This window comes from Cajanus cajan, chromosome 3 (assembly GCF_000230855.2).
Source record: "Cajanus cajan strain Asha chromosome 3, NIPB_CcT2T_4, whole genome shotgun sequence".
Classification (NCBI taxonomy): Eukaryota; Viridiplantae; Streptophyta; class Magnoliopsida; order Fabales; family Fabaceae; genus Cajanus; species Cajanus cajan.
In genome coordinates this window covers 61,559,136-61,571,758 of record NC_138519.1, presented here as the reverse complement: position 1 = coordinate 61,571,758, position 12,623 = coordinate 61,559,136, and positions in this window count along the sequence as shown.

Sequence of the window (12,623 nt, the reverse complement as noted above, 5' to 3'; positions counted from 1 at the left end):
GTTGTGGCAGACGCGCTGAGTAGGAAATCCATCCACATGTCGAGCATGACGGTGAGGGGGTTGGAGCTGGTTGAGGAGTTTAGAGATCCAAATCTCTGTGTGGAGTTAGCTTAGGATCACATTAGTTATGGGATGATTACCATAACTAGTGAGTTCTTGAGGACAGAAATAGTTGCAAGATGTTGAGCTGGTGAAACTTTTTGGTTTGCTGGGTACCGAGAAGGCTGTTGATTTTGAGCTGGGCAGGGATGGAATCTTGAGGTACAAGTGCAGGATTTGCCTACCTCATGATGCTGAGCTGAAGAAAGCTGTGATGGAGAATTTGCTGAGGGCTTGTGTGTGAGTCCACAAGGGAAGCTGGGAGGAGGTCCTACTGCTGGTTGACTTCACGTATAATAATAGCTTTCATGCTAGTATTGGGATGGCACCGTTTAAAGCCTTATATGGTAGAATATGTAGGACTCCCCAGTACTAGTGTCAAGATGGTGAGTCAGTAGTTGTGGGATCGGAGTTGATCCTACAGACTACTGAGAAGGTGAAAATAATTCAGGAAAGGATGAAGACAACTCAGAGTATGCAGAAAGCATATGCTGATAAGAGGCGTAAACCTATAGAGTTTACTGAAGGGGAACATGTGTTTCTGAAGGTGACCCCAACCTCTGGTGTGGGTAGAGCTTTGAAAGCAAGGAAGGTGACCCCGAGGTTTGTTGGTCCCTATTAGATAATACAGCGTGTGGGTCCGGTTGCTTATCGGTTGGCTTTGCCACCATCTCTTTCGAATCTACACGATGTATTTCATGTATCCCAGCTGAGGAAGTATGTCCATGACTCGAGTCATGTGGTGGAGCTGGATGGTGTGCAATTGAAGGAGGACCTGACATTTGAGAAGCTGCCAGTAGCTGTGGTTGATCATAAGCTGAAGGAGTTGAGGGGCAAGTTTACTGCTCTGGTGAAGGTGTTGTGGGATGCAACTACTGGTGAGGCTACTTAGGAGGTGGAGCAGCAGTGCAGGGAGCAGTATCCGTTTCTTTTCCCAAGTAAGTCTGTTTTCGAGGACGAAAACTTTTGTTGTTGGGGAGGTTGTGAGGTCCGTGACCCCCTCCCCCTTTTTCTCTTTCTCACTCACTCTCAAGCTCTCATTCTCATCTCTCACTCACTCTTATTCTTCTTCCTTTCTCTAAATTCCTTGTGGTTGATTTTGTTTCCTTTAGCTGGAGTCGTGAGTGATCTTGGAGGTCCTTTCTCACAATCTTGAAGCGGAGCTAGCTGGGTGCAGAATTCTCTCCTTTCTCCTTCGTTCTTCGTCATTTTCTTCCTAGAACTCGGAACCTTCGCACCGAGGTAAGGGAAGCTAGGTTTTGTTGTTTTTGGTTGAGAATGAGTACTATAAACTCATTAGATGCTTGTTGATGGATGATCTTTGGTTGAGATTGAAGAAAAATTAGTTTTTGGGTTTTCGGGGTTTTGGGCTAATTTTGGGTTTTTCTTCTTTGATGGTTGCATGTTGAAAAAGAAGGGGTTTTTGTGTTGATTGATGAAAATGTGGCTATTTGGAAGGTTTGCATGTGTTGGGAATTCTCTGATTGCAGGTTGTTGTTCAAAAATGGAGGAGGGATTGTGTTTGCTGTCACAAACGGCTGAGCCATTTTGAACGGCTGAGCCCTTTGGGAGTTTCGTGACAGGGGAGAGTTTCTGGAACCAAACGACTGAGCCATTTTAAGGCGCTGAGCGCTTTGGGGGCAGAGAGCCACCTGGAACCAAACAGCTGAGCCATTTTAAGGCGCTGAGCGCCTTTGAGGCAGAGAGCAAGAGGAGAATCCCTGGAGGTAAAGCGCTGAGCGCTTTGGAGGCGCTGAGCGCCTTTGTGCTTTCAGAATTGGACTTTGTAGTCTTCATTAAAGTTGTTGCCTTGGATCTTAGCTTTCCAATGGCGCTGGAATCATCCAAAAAGGAGTTTTATAACTCCAGATATGACTGTTTTAGTGAAGAGGGGTCAAGTTGCCAGCTTTACTTATAGCTGTTGCGGTTTTTATCAGTTTTAACAAGGTAGATGAAGGAATTAGGACTTGGTGTCTTATTGAGAGTTTTAGGAAATCTTCTTATCTTTCATATGAGATAAGGATGAGTATGGTAGGAGTAGTATAACTCCTGATGCACTATTTTCTGTGAAGGTTGCCATTTCACATTTAGTGATTTGGTTAAGTTGAAAGTTGTTTTTGGTGCTTAGGATGATTGGTATTGTTTGGATGGCTAATTTGACAAGATAGATAAGTTGTAATTAGGGTGGATGAGTCGTATTATGTGTTGAATATGTTGTAGGTTGTATAAGCTATTAATGATGAATGTTGTTGAGCTGAGTTGATGAATATAATGTGATGACTTGTGATTAACGCTGCTTGTTGATGTTGAGCTGTATCAGTTGTATGTTGTTGTAAGTCGATTATGTTGGGTTGTATCAGTTATAAATTGTTGTAAGTTGATATGTTGAGATGTATCAGTTGTATACTGTTGTGAGTTGATATGTTGAGTTGTATCAGTTGTATACTGTTGTGAATTGATATGTTGAGTTGTATCAGTTGTATACTGTTGTGAGTTGATATGTTGAGCTGTATCAGTTGTATACTGTTGTGAGTTGATATGTTGAGCTGTACAATTGTGTTGTACTGTGTGTTGATATCGGATGTTGTAGGCCGTAAGACTGAGGTGTTGTAGGCCGAAAGGCTGAGGTGTTGTAGGCCGTAAGGCTGAGGTGTTGTAGGCCGAAAGGCTGAGGTGATGTAGGCCGAAAGGCTGAGTTGTTGATCACTAAGACTAGAGGAGTTGTTTTCGAAATTTCCTCATCCCATTGTGTGGATTGAGTGGCTGTGGTGCTCTTGGAGCCCAATTTGTTGAAAACCCTCCCTGGAAAGTTGACCCTTGGAGTGGTAACTTGTTGTTCTCCTCTAAGTCTTAGTGGTCCCGTGTGTGGGCAAGGTTGAGGCACACGTGTACAAAGCGACCACGGTATAGGGGCCAGGTCGAGCTATATCGATTACAAGCGACCAATACTAACTTATATGCGTGACGACGCATTGTATGTTTTATTGCTGTTATGCTGTATGGTTGATGAGTTATATGTTGATGATGTGAGATGTGTGCTGCTATTGCCGAATGTTTTGGTATTTTAAACTGATTTTGTTAAGCTGATTGATGTGTTGATTTGATGTGCTGATAGGGGTAGCTATTTACTATTCATATATATATATATATATATATATATATATGTATGTTATTTCTTTTCACTAGCTTACCCTTAGTTGTTTCCATGTGGTTTGGACTGCGATGATCATACTATGTATGGGAGCATAGTAGGGTTAGACTGGTGATAGTGGCAAGTCTGCAGCTGGCAAAGGGAGGAGTCTTATTTGGCGATGTTTGTTTGTTGGGCCACTATCTGGCTACTTTGGTTGTATTTCTTTTGTACACTCTAACTCTAGTCGGATTGGAAATTGTATATAATTATATTCTAGATCCTATATTTATATACTCGTTCTATTTTGTCTAGTGTTTTCGGTGTGTTGTGGTTGTGAGTGTAGTGACCAGCAGGGTCGTTACATAACACCCTTTTATATTTTGTTCATTTAGAATTAGTCCCTTTGAAAAAAAAATTGATAGTGACTAAGAAAATTGATTATATATTAAAAGGATAATGAGGAAAGAACTGAGAATATTATTACAACTAAAACCAAACAAGAAGGACGCAAATATAGAAAAAATAATAATATTAAAGTTACCGTAAGTATGTTTAAGTATATCTTTATTTGAGTAGTTGAAACGGTTATATTAAAATATTTGTCGGAAGTGATACATCAAAGACATTGTTGCGGGTTGCATCAATTGTCCCGTGGCGGAGGCTAGGTGGGCCAAGTCACTATCGAATCATGGCGCTTGGGCTGCTGCGCTCTTAAGTAAAAAAAGTTGCGCCCTGACTATCAGCTATAGATTTTGGCCTAGTGGTAAGCGCTCGATCTAACAAGTGGTATCAAGAGCAGGTTTCTTGTAGAAGGCTTAAAATCTTCAAGAATTGAAATGGCCTCATCAAATTTTTTATTTCCCAAAGGAAACTCCATTAATAGACCTCTAATATTCAATGGTGAAGGGTATCATTATTGGAAATCTAGGATGCAAATGTTTATAGAAGCCAAAGATTTAAACATATGGAATTCTATTGAAAATGGTCCTTTCATTCCCACTATTGTAGTAGGTCATGAAATAAAAGATTTACCCAAAGATCAATGGAGTAATGATGATAGAAGAAAAGTTCAATACAATTTGAAAGCCAAAAATATAATTACTTCTGCTTTAGGAATTGATGAATATTTTAGAATTTCAAATTGTAAAAGTGCTAAAGAAATGTGGGATACACTTGAAGTAACACATGAAGGCACTAATGATGTGAAAAGATCTAGGATAAACACTCTCACTCATGAATATGAATTATTTAGAATGAATCAAAATGAAAGCATACAAGACATGCAAAAGAGATTTACACATATAATTAATCATCTAGGAAAAGTGTTTCCTAACGAAGATCTTATTAACAAAATTTTGAGATGTTTGAGTAGGGAATGGAAACCGAAAGTGACTGCAATTGCGGAATCAAAAGATCTAACAACCATGTCTCTTGCATCTCTATTTGGAAAACTTCAAGAGCATGAAATGGAATTGATGAGACTAAGTCAAAATGAAAATAGTGACAAAAAGAAGAAAAGTATAGCACTTAAAGCATCTTCATCCTCTCATGAAGAAAATGAAAAAGATGACAACATTGAGGAAGATGATGATGATGATGATGAAGATTTCAATCTCTTTGTAAAAAGATTCCACAAATTCCTAAAGAATAGAGGAAATAGAAGAAAGTTCAATTTCAACATAAAGAAGAAAGGAGAAGAATCTTCTTCAACCCCGAGATGCTATGAATGCAATCGACCAGGACATTTGAGATTAGAATGTCCAATCCTTAAAAGAAAAATGGAAAAATCCAACAAGAAAAGCTTCAAAGAAATGAAAGGGAAGAAAGCTTATATCACATGGGAAGGAAATGACATGGATTCTACAAGTGACTCTGAAAATGAAGTTGTGAATTTGGGACTTATGGCCAAAGATTACGAAAGTGGAGAAGAGGTAACATCTTCTAACACTGATATCTCAATTTCATTTGATGAACTACAAGATGCATTCAATGATCTGCATAAAGAATCCTTTAAACTTGCAAAATTAGTATCAACCTATAAGAAAACAATTTCAAATATGGAAAAGGAAATTACTAAATTAAATGAAGAATTAGATAGTCTTAAATCAGAAGTTAAAATGCTAAATTCTAAGAATGGAAATCATAGCTCTACAAGTAACTTGGAAATTACAAACATTACACATCCATGTACATCATGTCATGAATTTAAAGAAGAAGTTAACAACTTAAGGAGTACTCTTTCAAAATTTACCATTGGTAGAAATAATTTAGATATACTGTTAGGAAAACAAAGATGTGGTTTTGATAAAGTAGGATTAGGATACAATCCACAAAAACAACAAAAGAAGTACAAAAATTTCTTTGTTCCTACACAAGTTACTAGTTCTCCATTAACAACATGCTTTTATTGTAGAAAGAAAGGTCATAATTCTTCAACTTGCTATATTAGAAAGAATTTTAACAATCTCAAGAATATGGTTTGGATTCCTAAAGGTTATTCTGTTATTACTAACATTAAAGACCCAAAGAAAACTTGGGTACCAAAATCAATTCATTCTTTGTCTTGAAGGATTCCAAAGACCAAACTTGGTACATTGATAGTAGATGTTCCAAGAACATGATAGGAGATACTTCAAAATTCATTGACAATACTCCTAAGAAAAGTGGACATGTAACCTATGGAGACAACAACAAAGAAAAAAATACTTGGCATTGGAAGAATTGAAAGTTTTGAAAACACTCATTTTCATGAGAATCAAACAAACATGATTCCTCAAAGAGAGTTGAGAATCTCAAGAAATCATCCTCTTGAAAATATCATTGGAGACATATCAAAAGAGGTAACTACTAAATACTATCTCAAAGAAGCATGCAATAATTTGGTTTTTGTTTCTAAAATAGAATTTAAAAATCATTGATGAAGCCTTAAATGATGAACATTGGATAAAAGCTATGCAAGAAGAGTTAAATCAATTTGAGAGAAATCAAGCATGGAAACTAGTCCCTGGACCATATAATCATCCAATTATTGGAACCAAATGGGTATTTAGAAATAAATTAAATGAACATGGTATGATTATGAAGAAACATATGAACTTGTAGCAAGACTATAAACCATTAAAATGTTAATAGCCTATGCATCTATAATGAATTTCAAACTATATTACATGGATGTCAAAAAGTGCATTTCTAAATGATTTTATTCAAGACGAAGTATATGTTGAACAACCTTCTAGATTTGAAATCTCATAATTTCCAAACCATGTCTTTAAGTTGAAAAAGGTTATATATGGATTAAAACAAGCTCCTAGGGCATGGTATGAAAGACTTAGTAAATTTCTTTTGGAAAAATAATTTACAAAAGGAAAGGTTGATACAACATTAATTTATCAAAAGAAAAATGAATGATATTCTTAAAGTGCAAATTTATGTTGATGATTTATTTTTGGAAGTACTAATGATCACTTGTGCAAAGAGTTTTCTAATGATATGCAAAGTGACTTTGAAATGTCCATGATGGGCTAGTTAAATTTTTCCTTGGACTTCAATCTGGCTTGATCTTTACCTTTGGATTATTTTGTTATTATATTCTTTTTGATGTTGCCAAAGGGGGAGAGTAAGGATAAGGATCACAAAAGGAAAAATACAACACTTATCTTAATCCTCTACTTGACTTTTTGATGTTGCCAAAGGGGGAGAGATAAGACCGCAAAGGAAAAGAAAATGTTTATTTTCTTTCTAATATTACTTTGGGCTAAGTTTGTCTAAAATATTTTGACAAAAATATTCTTGATGCCCAACTTGACACTTATAATATTACTTTGGGCTAAGTTTTTCTAAAATATTTTGACAAAAATATTCTTGATGCCCAACTTGACACTTATGTTTTAAAAATATAAACATTTATCTCTACAATCTTTTTCAAAACATAAGTACAAGTCCTTTTAAAAAATAAAAGGAACTTCAATCAATGCTTTACTAAGGGGGAGTTTAAGGGGGAGTGATCGAAATATATTGTTTTATTTTCTTTCCCTTTACAGTGAATTGTCATCATCAAAAAGGGGGAGAATGTGGAAGAAAATATGCACAAAGTTTTGATGATGCCAAAGCATTGAAGAAAATAAAGGTCAAGTTAAAGCAAGCTGATCAAGAAGCAAGATCTCAAGTAATAACTAGATAAGTCTTGACTGCTTAGCTTAGTATGTAAAATGAACTTTTAGAATTTGCAAATTTGACTTGGCCATTAAAATGAGAATTTCAAGAAAACCTAAACTTAATACTTTTGACTATAAGAATAAGTTGTTTGAAAAGAAAGCAAAAAGAGTATTCAAAAGATTAAACAAAAATATTTTTAATTGCAAAATAGAAGCTCTTTATATCTTAAGTTTTCATAAGCCAAAACAAGTGACATGTTTCTGGTAATCGATTACCACTTGCTGTAATCGATTACCAGAGAAAGAAAACCTTTCAAAATGTTAAAATGCTCTCTGGTAATCGATTACCACTGACTGTAATCGATTACCAGAAGAGAAATTTTCAAAATTCGAATTTGAACTATACAACGTTTCAAACATTTTGAACTTAAACCGTTGTAATCGATTACCAAGTCTTGTAATCGATTACCAGAGCCTATTTTCTGAAAAATTATAGAGAGTTACAACTCTTCATGAAAAGACATAACTCAAGATACAATTGTCTATAAATACCTATAATTTTTCAGAGAAAGGTGACGAACTCTATTGTGAAAATCATTTACAAAAACTACTTGGCCAAAAATCATTTGCAAACAATTATCTAAAGAGTTCATCAAGTTCATAGAAAGTGTAATATCTACTCTTTAAAGAGAGTCATTCTGTAATACCCTGTTGATCTGTTGATTTGTAAAGGAGAAAGGGTTTTTCTCCTTGTTGGTGTTTGTAACACCCCAATTTTCAAAAAGGTTATTATTATTATTATTATTATTAGATGGTATTTGGTCATAATTATTTTAATAATTATAGAGGAATATTATTTTGTACGTTTTAAATAATTATTATTTTGGACAATTATTTTGTACGTATTAAATAAGTATTTTTATTAGAATTTTTAAATAAATATTTATATATTTTAAGAGAAGGTTGATTTTATATGATATTTTGTTATTGAAATTATATTATTATATTTAGGGTCAGAAATATATTATTATTATAGAGAAAAAATATTTTATAATATACATGTATTTATTTTATTTAATTATTTTGAGGAAAATTAGAAGTGGGTTAGAAGAGAAGGAAAATGGGTTGGGTTGACCCAGTCCAATGGATTAATTTTAAGAAAGGAGTCAGGTGGTGTTAACCCTATCTGCCTCATTTGCGTTCTGAAGGGTTAGGGAAAAAAAGAGGAGAAAATTCTTGAAGGAAGGCGTAAAGTGTTCAGATTGCTCCGTCGTTCTTCTGTTGGCCTTCGTTCATCATCCTTAAGGTACGGGGGGATGGGTTTCTTCATATGTGAATATAGGGGTGTTCGGGTAGTGAGGGCAATCCCTAAGTCCCTCTAGGAACTCTATTTAAAATTCTGAACGATTATCTGTGCAATCGATGTTCTAAATTCTTAATTCATTTGGAAGAACTTATTTCTTGAATTGTCTTTGAATTCCATTGGGGCTTTCTTGTTAATTCTTTATCCTTAAATTTGATGACTTGAATTTTATGTGTTAAGAAGAGTTTAGAATTTTTTTTGTAAAACCAATGGAAACCAATTTTATAGGCTTGAGATGTGTATGGATTGATTTGGAACGTATGAAGAATATAAATGGAGTTAAACTGAACCAACGGGGTGTAGAAGTAGTGAAAATTGGTAAAAAACCTTGTTGGAACTCGTAAAACGCAGGTTTAATTGCACAGAGGGGAGTCTGGGCAGAGATTTGGGCGCTCAGCGCCAGTTTTGGGCGTCGGGCGTCGGGACCCCGACATATGTTTGTAATTTTGCGATATCTTTCTGTGTAGTTATCCAAATCGAGTGCCGTTTGTTTTGTTATGTGAGTTGCAATTTGAGCCTTCCAATCTGTGTGCGAACCACAACATCAATTTTTGTGAGCCCTGAATGGTAACCTAAACGACTTTATTAGGATTTGTGTTCTTCATGAAAGTTTTAGATATTGATGTTAGGATTCTAATGGAGTTGGGATCACTTAGAAAGGATATGTATATCTCGAGATATGGTTAAATTATTAACTGAATGTCATAGATATTGTGATGTGTGTGAAGAATTATGTGAAATTTGTGATCTATGATGTTGATAACTTAATGATAGGTACCTAGCATGTGAGGATGATATTGCATGGATTGTTATTGACATGTGATGATGTTATATAATGGAGATGCATTAATTATGAGTTACGTGGGATGCATGAGTTGCATGAGACTTATGAGTTGCATGTGGTGCTTGAGAAGCCAGACGTGGCTATATTGCATTGGACCCTGGGCCCAGAGAGGGGTTGAGACAAGGGGGACCATGACGGGAGGCATTCCATGCGTGGGCCGTTGGGTGTTTAACTGCGCAGCTCACTGGCCACAGAGGGTTTAACGGTGGGTGGATTGCCTTTGCACGGGCCGCTGGGTGTTTAACCGTGCAACATACTGGCGCTGGGAGGGTGTGAGAACGGTATGCCCGCATTGGCAACAACTAAGGGAATTGACGAGGTACGCCCATTGTGCGGAGTGCCAAGTTGAGACTCTTAGGAGAGGAGATGTGTATGAGCATATAGTGAGCATGTGTATGAAAGCTTGTATGATTGAAAAAAAAATGATGGTTGGTAATTATATGAGATGTATTTGTTGTTTATATTTAATGATGATATTTTGGTGCACGGTGTGGGGTGGGAATTGGGTAGCTCTATGTTCATATATGATGTTATCTATCTCTCACCGTCCTGTTTTTATGTGGTTTTGTTTTAGGTGAAGATGAAGGCACTCATAGTGTTGAGTTCTAAAGGGAAAGGGTTATGCTCTGATATTGTGACATCGGGGCAGAGGACTTTTAGGAAAGAATTTTTATATGGATTTGGAATTGTAAATATCATTTTGAAAATAATTTGTAAACTTTTGTGTTTCATTTTCTAAATCTTTAATATTCAAGGTTATTAAAGAACGATTTTTGAAGTTTATGTGAACCCTTTTACCAAATTTTAAAGTTTATTTTTCTTAATTTAATTACATTATTATGATGTATGTGTTGGGGTAGTAAGGGCGTCACATTTAGTGGTATCAGAGCAGGTCGATCCAATTGGCCGTGAGTTATGAGTCTACTATGCTTGTTTGGTAGATGAATGATGGAATATGTTTTGCTTTATGATGAGGATAATGATGATGATGATGTTTCCCTTGTGTTGTTAGTGTTGTGCTTACACTTATATTGTTTTCTCAGAATTTGGCTGAAAGACATGATATAGCTTAGTTGAGGCTATTCATGATTGCTTATTTGTTTTGATACTTCTTTCTTATGTAAGAAGTAGTGGTTGAGTGGTGTCGCTCGTATTGCGAGCATATGTGCCAGTAGTAGTGGACGAAGCCTTGCTAATCAACTAGAAATTATTGGGACCTTAGATTTGGGTGAGACATTGATTTGTCGAGAGTTTACGGTTAATGGAGTTTCTAGAATCTATAGTTGTAGCGATTGAATCCAAGGAGGTTGTATATGAGAATTGGAGTTTTGGTATCCTTGATGAGAGATTGAAATGTTGGTAATTCCCTTGAGTGTTGGTGTTGGCATGTTTACCGTTTATGGTTTAGGTAGCATGTGAGTTTTATTTTCTAAGTCTGTTGTGCTAAATATGTGAGTTGTTTGGTTTAGGATTGTAGTGGGAAGCTTGAATATGAAGTTGAGGTGTGAGTTTGGAAGGGTTGATGTATTTTTGTGGCCTTAGATATATTGATATACTATTGCTGTTTGGTGTAGAGGATATTTTCGCTGCAGTTTTGTTGTGCCATTATGACTACCATATTGACAGATTTAGATTTTATGATCTTCATAAAAGTTGTAGCCTTAGACGTTATCTTTCCAATGGAATTGGAATCAGGTAAAACGGAGGTCTAGAACTCCAGTTATAGCTACTTTGGTGATCAAAGGTCTAGCTGTAAGCGCCGAATATATCTGCTGCGGTTTTTGAAATTTTTAGCTAAGAAGATGATCTTTTAGAATTTTATGTCTTCATAAGAGTTTTAACTTATTCTCTTAGCCTTCTTTTGAGATAGGTTTGAGATCATTTGGATGAGTATAACTCTCTAGGTATCATTTTCTTTGATCATTGTTGAAGGGATATGTATGGTGTCATGATATTTTTGAATCGTTAGACAATGCAAGGATAAAAATTGATTTTTGTCATGATTCTAAGATGTTAGGTGGATTGAGAGGTTGTTTAAGATTGTATGATGTTATGTGGTAAAGTTGGTTCATGTACATACTATATGGAGTAAATGGTGATTGATTCGTACATGCTTAAGAATGATATATATCGATTGTTTGAAGTAGATATTCTAATATGATTTGATATGCATGTATGTTGATATGAGGATAGATGACCTTATGGATCAATTAGCGGGTGTTTAGTAAGGTTGACCTTAACGTGTGCTATCATCAAATTGGAATTGAGAGTGAGGATTTATCCAAGATAGCTTTAGGCTAAGTTATCTAAGTATGAATTTTGGTTGTATAAGAAGAGTTTTCTAGGTCCTGTAATTTTAGTGGGGGTATAATGTAGATCTATCTAAGGTAGAAGTTGTATTTCAGTGGGTGATACCTAACTCAATTAGTGAGGTTAAGTGTCTTTTTAGATAAGCTTATTATTATAGGACAGTTATTGAGAAAATTCTTAAAATAACATTACCTTAGACTAGATTGACGAGAAAGAGGAGTTGCCTTTATGTGGGATAGTGAGTGTGAGAGTAGTTTCCAAACACTTAAGGAAAGATTGACTAGTGTTAATATTACTGGATTTTAGTAAGCCTTTTATGGTATATAGTAGTGCTTCTAAGATAGGTTTGGGCGGAGTGTTGATGCAAGAAGGAATGGTAGTAGCTTATGCTTCTAGGAAATTGAGAAATCACGAGAGGAATTACCTTACCCATGACTTTAAGTTAGCGGTTGTAATATTTATACTAAGATTTGGAGACACTACCTATATGATTCTAAGCTTGAGGTATTTAGTGATCATTAGAGCCTTAAATATCTTTTGACCAAAGGAGATAATTGGAATTTCTTAAGGACTAGGATTTTAATCTTAGTTGTTATCTAGGTAAAGCCAATGTGGTGATCGATGCTTTGAGTAGGAAACCTTTATATTTGCTTTTCCTTATGATTAGAGAGATGGATCTTTTAGTTCAAATTAGGGATTTAAGCTTCACTTATGAGGTTA